Raw genomic sequence first — 10,160 nt, 5'->3', positions numbered from 1 at the left:
GCTGAAAGCTGGTTTCTGGGGTTTTGTTTAGCTACTACATTTGCAACATAGTACATAGTTTCTTAGAGTTGTAGCTCAGAGGCCGTCAAGTCAGGCGGGGGTTGGAGTCCGCAGTCACTGCAGCAAGCAAACCTCATGTTCGCTTCCAGCTGCCTGGCTGCCGGCCGCCATCTTGGCTGACAGTTAATTTGCATAAGGATATGCTGATTAGCCAATGGGAAGGGTAGCTCGTACGCCAATTACCATGTTTCTCTTTTATTAGTGTAGATGCTCTGAATCTTAATACAAACAAATAACCCAGGTTTGTAATCAGCATATCAAATTGAAGCAAGAAATATAATCAAGAACTCTACAAAGAATCTGACTTGGAGAATAGGTTTTATCTTTTGCTCTGATTTGGATCCATTATAATGTTGAGAAGGATTCAAATATTGTGTTCTAGGCTCGGAAGCAAATCCCAGGGTGAGTGAGCAATGTCTAACAAGGGAAGGAGAGCTGAGTGTTCACTGGCCCTGGGCTAGAGAATGGGGGCAGAAGAATAACTACTGCCATGCATGGCAAGGAAAAGAGTGTAAATTTTCCGAACACCATGTGACAGAACTATTTGAGATGCTTTAGATATATATTTATTTTAATTCTCAAAACCACCCTTTAAGAAAGGCACTAGTTGTCATGCCTACCATAGAGATGAAGACACTAAAGCCAGAGAAGTTATAACGATCCTAAGAACACCCAAGACATAAGTGGCTGGGATTTGACCCGGCACACACCAGAACCCATGCTCTTCACCATCCTCCTATATAATAAAAGGCTAATATGCAAATAGAACAAACAGTGGAATGACCGGTCGCTATGATGCACACTGATCACCAGGAGGCAGACGCTCAATGCAGGAACTGCCCCCTGGTGGTCAGTGCGCTGTGGGAGCACTGCTCAGCCAGAAGCACTGAGCCAGGCTCATGGCTGACACCCGCAGCGGCAGTGGCAGGAGCCTCTCCTGCCTCCGTGGCAGTGCTAAGGATGTCTGACTCCAGGGAGCAGGCCTAAGCCATCAGTTGGACATCCCTCGAGGGCTCCCGGACTGCAAGAGGGCGCAGGTGGGTGCAGGCCGGGCTGAAGGACCGCTCCACACCCCCCCACCCCACCCCTAGTTATGTTATAAAGATTCAAAATATTTCCATGTTCTTGATGCCAGGAGATGGAAAGGTTGACAGGAAAGGCAGTTCCACAAATCACCAAGATGATTTCAGCCCCAGTTCCACTAAAGTAAGATGCTTCTGGCAGTGAGAAACCTGAAGACCCAGCCCTACCTCCATCCCGGGTTCAGTCTTACAAGTTTTGCAAGCCCAGTGGCTCGGGACACTGGGGAAGGGCTCTGAAACCACTCGTGAATAATTCCGGTTTGAATAATGAAGAGATCAAGAGAATCTCAAGAACTAAATCCCAAAACCATTATAAATGCCCATATTCACCAGTACCACTAAAGCATCAAGTTCTCAGTCAGTAAGTACCCTTCCTAAAAGGATTTCCAAATAAAACAGTAATGAAACAAATCTGCCAGTAGGTTAACTGTTCTCTGATGAATCTTAGCAAACCAGAAAGACTGTATGGATTCCTGGATAAAACATCGAGCTAATTCCTGGTGGACATTTGAGCTCCAGAGCTTTCTCAGAATGTTTGTAAGTTGAGGTTCCAGGAATACTAAGGAAAATATGCCTAAAAGTCATATTGAGGTGCTTTAATGAATTTATTATTAATTGTAGTATTGAAAGATAGAAAATTCAAGATCATCCTATTGAGAAAACAAAGCACAGAGAGGGCAAGCATCTTGCCCAAAGGCACACAGCTTGTTAACAGCAGTTTCTACAATAGTTGCGATTCATGTAACGTTATAGTTTCAACTTCAGAGTTTTCTTACTTTTTCACTTCCAGATGGGTTTAAAACATTCCCATGGACATAAGAGCTAAGTTAACAAGTAGGCCTATACAAAGCAGAGGGTATTTTAAAGTTTCCTGCTAAAGCTGGAAACATTGTCTCATTGTATAAGGACATTGTCAGTGTCCAAACTTCCATCTAAAAAGTCTGAGCCAGCCCTGGCCAGTTTGGCTCAGTGGATGGAGCGTCAGCCTGCGGACTGGGGGGGCCCGGGGTCAATTCCGGTCAGGGGCATGTGCCTTGGTTGCAGGCACATCCCCAGTGGGGGGTGTGCAGGAGGCAGCTGATCGATGTTTCTCTCTCATCGATGTTTCTGGCTCTCTGTCCCTCTCCCTTCCTCTCTGTGGAAAATCAATAAAATAAAATAAAAAAATAAAAATAAAAAGTCTGAGCCAGTGGCAGTGCTGCCTTCGCTTACCTGCACTTTTAAGGAATCCGTTTCCCACAGGCCTTCTGTTCCTTAAGGTGAAGAATGCGGTAGGGGTGCCAGAGCTTCGGGAGGCTGTCTGCCCAATCGTTGTACCACTAGAAATTATCCGAGACAAAGGTTGGGCTGCTCCTTCACTTGTAAGTACTGAAATGAAACACAAAGATGGCATGCTTCTAAGAACAGCTCGTTACCTGAGAACATTTTTCATCCATTAAAAACACTTTAATGAAGACTATTTTAGCAAACTCACTCCTGACCTGTCCCCAAAATACTTGACAGGATGATGAAATTGCCAAAAACAAAACAAAAAATCCAACAGCATACCCAGCAGCACCTATTACATTACTGTAGTTCCTGGCTGGTTATCCACGGGATCCAGCTCCATCTCCTTGAAAAAAATAACATGTCCAGCTCAATTAGCCCAAAGCAACCTGGTAATGAAAGAACCATCTGTCTTATTTTTCAGCTTCTCTCCACACATACACACAGCTTTATTGTTACATGCGGAGGTGAGAGAAGGAGCTGTTGCTCTGTAAACCCGCTGAAGAGCGGGGGAGGGAGGAGAGCGGGGAGTGAGGAGGAGGTCGAGGAGAGTAAAAACAGCAAGAAGAAAGGGGGGGAAAGAAAGCGTGAGGAAATTAGTAAAAACAGCAACTAGTTTAAGAATGTGCTGTGGCCACTTTCTCAAAAAAATATTTTAAAGAGAATCTTAAAATACTCCTGTCACAGCTTTTCTTACATTGTTTCAGCGTTTCTTACATAAGACTAACCCCGATACAAAAACCAACAGCAACAAAAAAGCTGCAGCTCTGTACTTCCTGTTTAGTAGAAAATGTTATTTTTTTTAAAAAAATTATTGATAAACAAATATGAAAACCTACAAAAATATGCCAAATAGTTTATTTCAGAAGCCACTCATGAACTCTAATGTCCTACATACGGAAATAGGAATGCTTTATTATGAAATTCATATAGTAACATGAAAAATGTTTAGATTCTACCAAGCAAGGAAAGAAACATTTTAAAATCCGAGTACTCTAAGGTTATTTCTACGTGTTCGATGCGTGTGCAGACACATTACTGAAAGCCGTTAGAGAACAATGAAACCAGGTGATGTGCTGAGTTATGGCCTACAGATAATTTTTTCTTAAAAGTTCAAAATCTTAATCTAGAATTCAATTCTTAAGACTAAAATTCTTAAATATTAAAATGTATAGAGACAGGAAATGCTTATTTTCATATATTCCTGCATGCCTTTCACTTCTGAAGTGCTAATTGGCACATTTACAAATTAGGAGGCAGGCGGTGGTGCTCTTCAGTGGCTATTATAATAGAAGTCTCCTCCATGAGACACAATTGTGAACTTAAGGAAACTATGGATAATGATAAGTTTGTGCCTTAGTAGCATTCTCCCTAAATGTATACGAGTACATACAGCTCCTGAGTTTCTGTCATCTTCTACTCACTACTACTTATTACCAGGTGCAATCACAATATTGAAATTGGAAGGGCCCTTTAATATTTTCTAGTCTACATAAGTGAGTAAAGAAACCTTGATGTTATACCAGGAACAACTGGGGGAATGGGGATTTAGTTATACCTGGAAAAGTTTAAATCAAGGGAAGAAATAAGATGGCCCATTCTCGTGTTTAGATGACCTTCCTGAAGAAGAGGCATTGGCCAGGCTCTGAGGTTGCCAGTGGTTAAGCCATGGCCAATGAATGTAACATTCAAGGAGTTAGGTTTGAGTTTGGTAAGGAAGAACCTGCTAATATTTAGGTTGCCTACAGATACTACATGCTGCATTGCTGGATAATGAGTCACTTGTTACTAAAGATATTCTGTTCTAAAAACCACTGGGGCTCTGGCTAGTGTGGCTCAGGTGGTTGGAGCATCATCCCGTGCACTGGAAGGTTGCTGGCTCCATTCCCTGTCAGGGCACATACCTAGGTTGCGGATTCAACCCCCAGCTGGGGTGTGTACAGGAGGGAACCAATCAATGTTTCTCTCATAAATCAATGTTTCTCTTTCTCCCTTCCCCATCTCTAAAATCAGTAAAACATATCCTCAGGTAAGAATAAAAAACACACACAAAAAAAACAACAACACCTGGGGATTTACCAGTGCTTACTAAACTTTAATGTTCATTGACATCACTTGAACATCTTGTTAAACTTCTGATTCTGGCCCTAGCCAGTGGCGCAGTGGTTAGAGCAGCCACCCATGGTTGCATGTTTGATACCAGTCAAGGGCACTACCTCAGTTGCAGGCTTGATCCCCAGCCCTGGTCTGGGCGCATGCAGGAGGCAACCAGTGGATATGTCTCTCTCACATCAATGTTTCTCTCGGTGTGTCTCTTCCCCTCTCTTCCACTCTCTCTAAAAATCAATGGGGAAAAAAAAAACCTTGGGTGAGGATTAACAAAAAAAATAAAATAATAATAATAAAATTCTGATTCTGATTCAGTAGGTCTGCGCAGGGCCTGGGAACCTGCATTTCTAGCAAGCTCCCAGGTGACACCAGTGCTGTGGGTCAACTCTCTTCCACTCTCTCTAAAAATCAATGGGAAAAAAACACAAAACCTTGGGTGAGGATTAACAAAACAAAAAAAAATAATAAAATTCTGATTCTGATTCAGTAGGTCTGGGCATGGCCTGGGCACCTGCATTTCTATCAAGCTCCCAGGTGACACCAGTGCTGTGGGTCAGGACTGTGGGTCTGTCAAGGATGCAGCTTGATTACAAGCATTAGAATGTTATTAAAACCAGTGTTTCCCAAAGCGTACAAAGTCTTCTAACCACATGACTTCAAAAGTCCTCCTGATTATCCCTGGTTTCCGGGCAGGTGTTTAATAAATAAGTTAAGCGGTTATAAGCAGGGTTTTATGAGTCCACACATTCAAATCTCCAAAAAAGATTGTTATCTTGGTATCCTGCAGTACCAACTAGGTCATACTTCTGAGCAATAACTAATTTTGCACAGATCTAAGGAAGAGATGTTTTACCTCCTTTTTTTTTAAAAAAAAATGATGCTCTTACTCCAAGCTTGGCATATAAATAAGCATGTTCTGATGAATAAATGAATGAATGAATATATGCATTCAAAATGCAAGTATTTATGATAGCATTATACTACAGTTAACAGAGAAGTAGGATTGGAGAAAATGTGGCTACAAAGTAAGTTTTCCCAGTGATCTGTGTTGTATAATCTCCAAAGGTGGGGAGGGAAAAGTCTCCCAAAGCTATAATTTGTAGAGTTCTTTATCAACGTAGAGGGTTGCATTATTTTTCTAACCCTGGAATTTCACCTCCCTAACACCCCTCTGAGTCATAAAAATTCCTTTAATGCATAGAAACCCCCCATTTCCTGCTTGCTCATGTTTTTGCTCTGCTCTCCCACTTAGTTAATAAATTTGGGCTTGCAATCAGTTCAAAATCCCATGTAATATCTTTCCTGGATAAATATGCTAATATCTGAACACAAAGATCTTCCTCAGATTTTAAGCATGTTTAGGTTTCTCTCACAGAGAAAATAAACCCACAACTACAGGGAACTAGTTTCCTGCCTTTGCTCCAACTCTGAAGGCCCCCCTTCCACTGGGTTTACTGTTTTAGTTTGCTTAAAAGTTAGAGCGTTGTCCCAATACGCCAAAGTTGTGGGACACATACAGGGCACATACAAGAATCAACCAAAGAATGCATGGGTCGGTGGAGCTACAAATTGTTTCTCTTCCTCTCCCTCTCTAAAGTTAAAAATTAATAAAATATGTATTTTAAAGTTGTAACATTCTATCTGACTTACAAAAGCCCTTTTTCAAACTACTGATTACATCAGTTTATTCTGATTGAGCCTAGCTTATTCTGCTTCCTGGGAAATATCATCTTCTGTTAGTTAGTTCCTCTTTTGCTATTTTTAAAAGAAAAAAGAGTGAGTTAAGTGGAGGGCAAAAAATCAGTTAAACGAATCAAACCTTAAGATTAAAGTGCTGGACATTTTCCTGCTTTCCACAGCAAATATGTGATTAACTTATACTACTATCCATCATTAGATGAGCCTCTAAACCTCTAACATTACACATATGATGTAAATCTTCATTTGTGGTATCTTATAATTTATTATTGCAAATAAGCCAATACATGCGATATATGTTTTCTTTTATGAAATTATATAATCCTAGATTTATTTCCTAATTCACTAGTAGGTTAATGCTTTAGTCAAAGTACATTAAATCAAATTCATTTCCTGAAAATATGAATTCTGAAAGTTTTCACCTTCTGCAGTAATTTTGTTCATTTAGTCAAAAAATAATTTCCCAATGCCTACTCTGAGCCAAAGAATGTTCTAGATACTGAAGATACAGTAGTGAAGAAGAAAAATAGTTTACAATCCAGGAGAGAGGCAGAAATGAACTGGTAGTTCACAAGTAACTTTTACAGGACAATTACGGTTTGAGTAGGAATGGACCCAGGTGGGGAAGACCAGAGAGAATTCTCAGAAAACTCCTCCGAGAAAGATTTGGCCAGATGAAACGAGGGCGGAAATAAAAGATAACCCAGGCAGAAGAAACAGCATCAGCAAAGACTCAGACGTGAAAATGAAAACAGTAGACTAAAAGATCTTTGGCTGCCCACAGAAAATAACAGCTAATCTTTGTTGCACAGCTACTGCATGCACAGACTCATCTGATCCTCACAACAGCACTGAGACAGGCACTGTCATTCTCATTCTTCGGATAAGGAAGCTGAGGCTTAGATGTGTTCACTTGTCCAAGATCTCAGAGCTAGAATATGTCAAGCCAGGGTCTGCTGCTGGGGTCTCTGTTCTTAACCTATAAGCGATGATAGCTTCCCAAGAGCCAAGTCAGCTGGGAGGTTTCCTTGTGTTCAGATTCATGGTGTCAACTTTCATTTTTCATAGACTAACATCATTTCTATAGATGCATTAGAATAGCTTCAGTCTCAGCCTTGATAAATGTATGGCTCCTAGTTGGAACTTATTGCCTGAGGAAATATTACATGAAGATTTTTATCATGAAAATGTTAATAGAAGTCCAAAATGTCAATATATCAAACGTCCATGAACCCCCAAACCAAAATAAACGTATATTTTCAGGGATTTTTTTCAAATGTACATTCAAGTTCCCTTCCCTACTCCTGTTACTCTTCTTCCAGAGACAGCCACTATCATGAATTCAGTAGATAGTCCACTTTTTATTCACACACAGGTACAAACACACATTCAAAGATTATATGGCATACAACATTGTCTTCTGTGATGTTTAACATTTACATAACAAATATGTAATTTTCTGAAGTTTGTTTTCTGCTCTACACTTGGTGTTCAGGTCCATCCATACTGATGAATAAAGGTCTAGTTCATACTTTTTGAGTTCTGCACTCTATTAACCAAATATATCTCAAAGCTAACCATTCCCTGCTGGTAGACATTTAGCTTGTTTTCAGAGAACTGCTTATCTGAATGTCATTTTGGAGCCAAATTACTTTTTTCTAATCTGCCAAAGCCAGTTTATAAATTGCTAGAAATAGTTTCAAAGAGAAATTTCATTTTTAAATAGAGAGGATTTTTCCTAAAACAAACACCTTTACTAATGGAAGTCGTATAAAATACCTAGATATTTGAAATACTATAAATCACTGAAAGGGGAAAATAAATAGCATTTTAAATGGGAAAATAAATTTCTAGTTAAGGTAAACCTATAATAATCATTTTGAAACAAAATATACTGAAAAAGTAGATGCAGAAAATAGTCTTCTTACAACCGCTTTCTCTTCCTGATAACCACATTGACTGGGCAAAAACTTGAGTGTTTGAGCAAGTAGATAAACCAAAGGCTCCCCTGGAATGCGTTCTTTTGTGTTCTGGCCAGAAAAATAACCCAGGCCCAACCCCACAGGAAGATCGCCAATTTCTTTTTTTAGAATCAAGGGGGTGGGAGGTGCCTACTATAGTATATGCCAGAGTCAATATTTGCTAAGGCAGACAATTAACCAAAGCAATATAATGCTAGTCTTTGATCTTGAAATGATCACACCTTTAAACCATTTGACTATATACAATGGTCTTTTTCATTCATGAAAGTGTTTAACTCAAAGAAATCATAACAAGGTTTATTATCTAGTGTAAATTAAAGTCAAGTCTACAAATATGTGAAGACCCATATGGAATTCCTATACCTCTTTAACATTATTTCCTATAAAATAAAATAAAAATAATCTGAGGAAACTTCAAAAGGCAGCTGTTTTAAAATATGGATAACTGTTTACTAACAGCTGCATTCTTCATACTCTAAAATTTCTAGTCTAGAAAATACCAAAGGAAATTCAAATAGGGCCCTTTTCTCTTTGGAGGGAGAGAGAAGTCTCTTCTCCTTTCCAAAGAAGGGTACAGCATCCCCAAGGAGGTAAATTTTTTTAAAAATCTGGGTTTCCAATGAAAGCAGTAATTCCAGCATACTGGGAGTCACAATGAAAGCATACTGTTTGGCCCATTTTAAAAAATCACTAGCCAAATGTTTCAGCACATCCCATAGGCAAGCCAAAAAGATATCACTGCTTCTAGGTCCCTGGCCTCAGCCCACGAAATCCTCCCGGGCTTAGGAAACACCCCCCTCCCCCCAGGCTTCAAGAGGCAGTTGTGAACTCAAATGAAGTTTATCTGACCAATAATTCAGTGAAATGGCTGGCCAAGAAGGTGGAGCCACACTATCATCCATTTATCCAACAGTCCATCCACCCATCTATTCAATACAGATATTTATTACTCATTCTTCCCATGGCACAAGACCTCAGGGTGCAAGGACTGTCTCCCTTCCTCTCTGTAAAATCAATAAAATATATATATATTTTAAAAAAGAGGCAGTTGTGAACTCAAATGAAATTTATCTGACCAATAATTCAGTGAAATTGCTGGTCAAGAAGGTGGAGCCACACCATCATCCATTTATCCATCTGTCCATCCACCCATCTATTCAATATAGATATTTATTACTCATTCTTCCCATGGCACAAGACCCCAGGGTGCAAGGACTGCCTGAGCTGAGAGCACAGGTGTACAAAAGGCAAACCTATTTAAACACAGACAATAAAGTGGGGTAAGGGCCTGGGGAGAAACGGAAGGGGGAGGAGAGGGGTCTTCTGTAATACTTTAAACAATAAAGATTAAAAAAATAAATAAACACAACCTTTTGCCTCAATCTAACCTCTAAACTCAGCTTCAAAGTACACTGTTTATTATTTTCCAATTACATAATCGGTCTATTTTACAGAATACAGAATTAACAGAAAATATGCAGTTTTTTTTATTTCCCCCTCAAAAGGCAAAATATAAATATTAATAGATTGCATAAACCACAGAGACTAGAAGTTGAAAGAGGGTTAGCAAGAAAATAAGAAACTACAAATAGACCCGCAACAAAAACTAGGATTATTTAAAACTTTGAAAAGTCCCACGTTTGTGATATTTTTTTAAATGTTCCGAAGACTTTCCCATAGTTACTAGCATTGAGCAAAGGCTTCTGAAGTGAAAGGAAGGGGTGACTTAGGAGTGCACGTCCATCCACTCTGCAATCGAGCCAGGCTGTGGACATGTGAGGCGAAGGGGAAGAAACTGTGCCAAGAGCATTTTAGGACAAAAGCTACTAGCGAGTCCCTAGGTCCCGAAGGAAGGACACAAAAGAAGAGCATAGGAAGTGGCCTGGGTCAATGGAGTAACCATGGGGACATCACAACAGTCTGGTCCTTGTGGTTCCCCTAACACCAGCAACTCAGCCCAGAA

The 10,160-nt window shown here is 39.9% G+C and overlaps 1 protein-coding gene across 5 annotated transcripts in view; it reads right to left on the bottom strand.

Moving 5' to 3' along the window:
- ST3GAL6 (ST3 beta-galactoside alpha-2,3-sialyltransferase 6) overlaps nucleotides 1-2,530 on the bottom strand; it is a 69,491-nt gene extending 66,961 nt beyond the window's left edge. For 2 of the 5 annotated variants that reach the window (XM_014541041.1, XM_005867976.2), the window contains exon 1: nucleotides 2,355-2,530. The gene's annotated coding sequence lies outside the window, so the exon portion shown is untranslated. The remainder of the gene's footprint in view (nucleotides 1-2,354) is intronic. The other 3 variants (XM_005867975.2, XM_005867977.2, XM_014541042.1) reach the window with 2 other exon arrangements.
- Nucleotides 2,531-10,160: the final 7,630 nt, after the last annotated feature.

The sequence above is a fragment of the Myotis brandtii genome, unplaced genomic scaffold (genome assembly GCF_000412655.1).
Source record: "Myotis brandtii unplaced genomic scaffold, ASM41265v1 scaffold257, whole genome shotgun sequence".
In the NCBI taxonomy this organism is placed as follows: Eukaryota; Metazoa; Chordata; class Mammalia; order Chiroptera; family Vespertilionidae; genus Myotis; species Myotis brandtii.
Note: the sequence above shows the minus strand (reverse complement) of the source record. Positions and strands in the feature narration are given on the sequence as shown.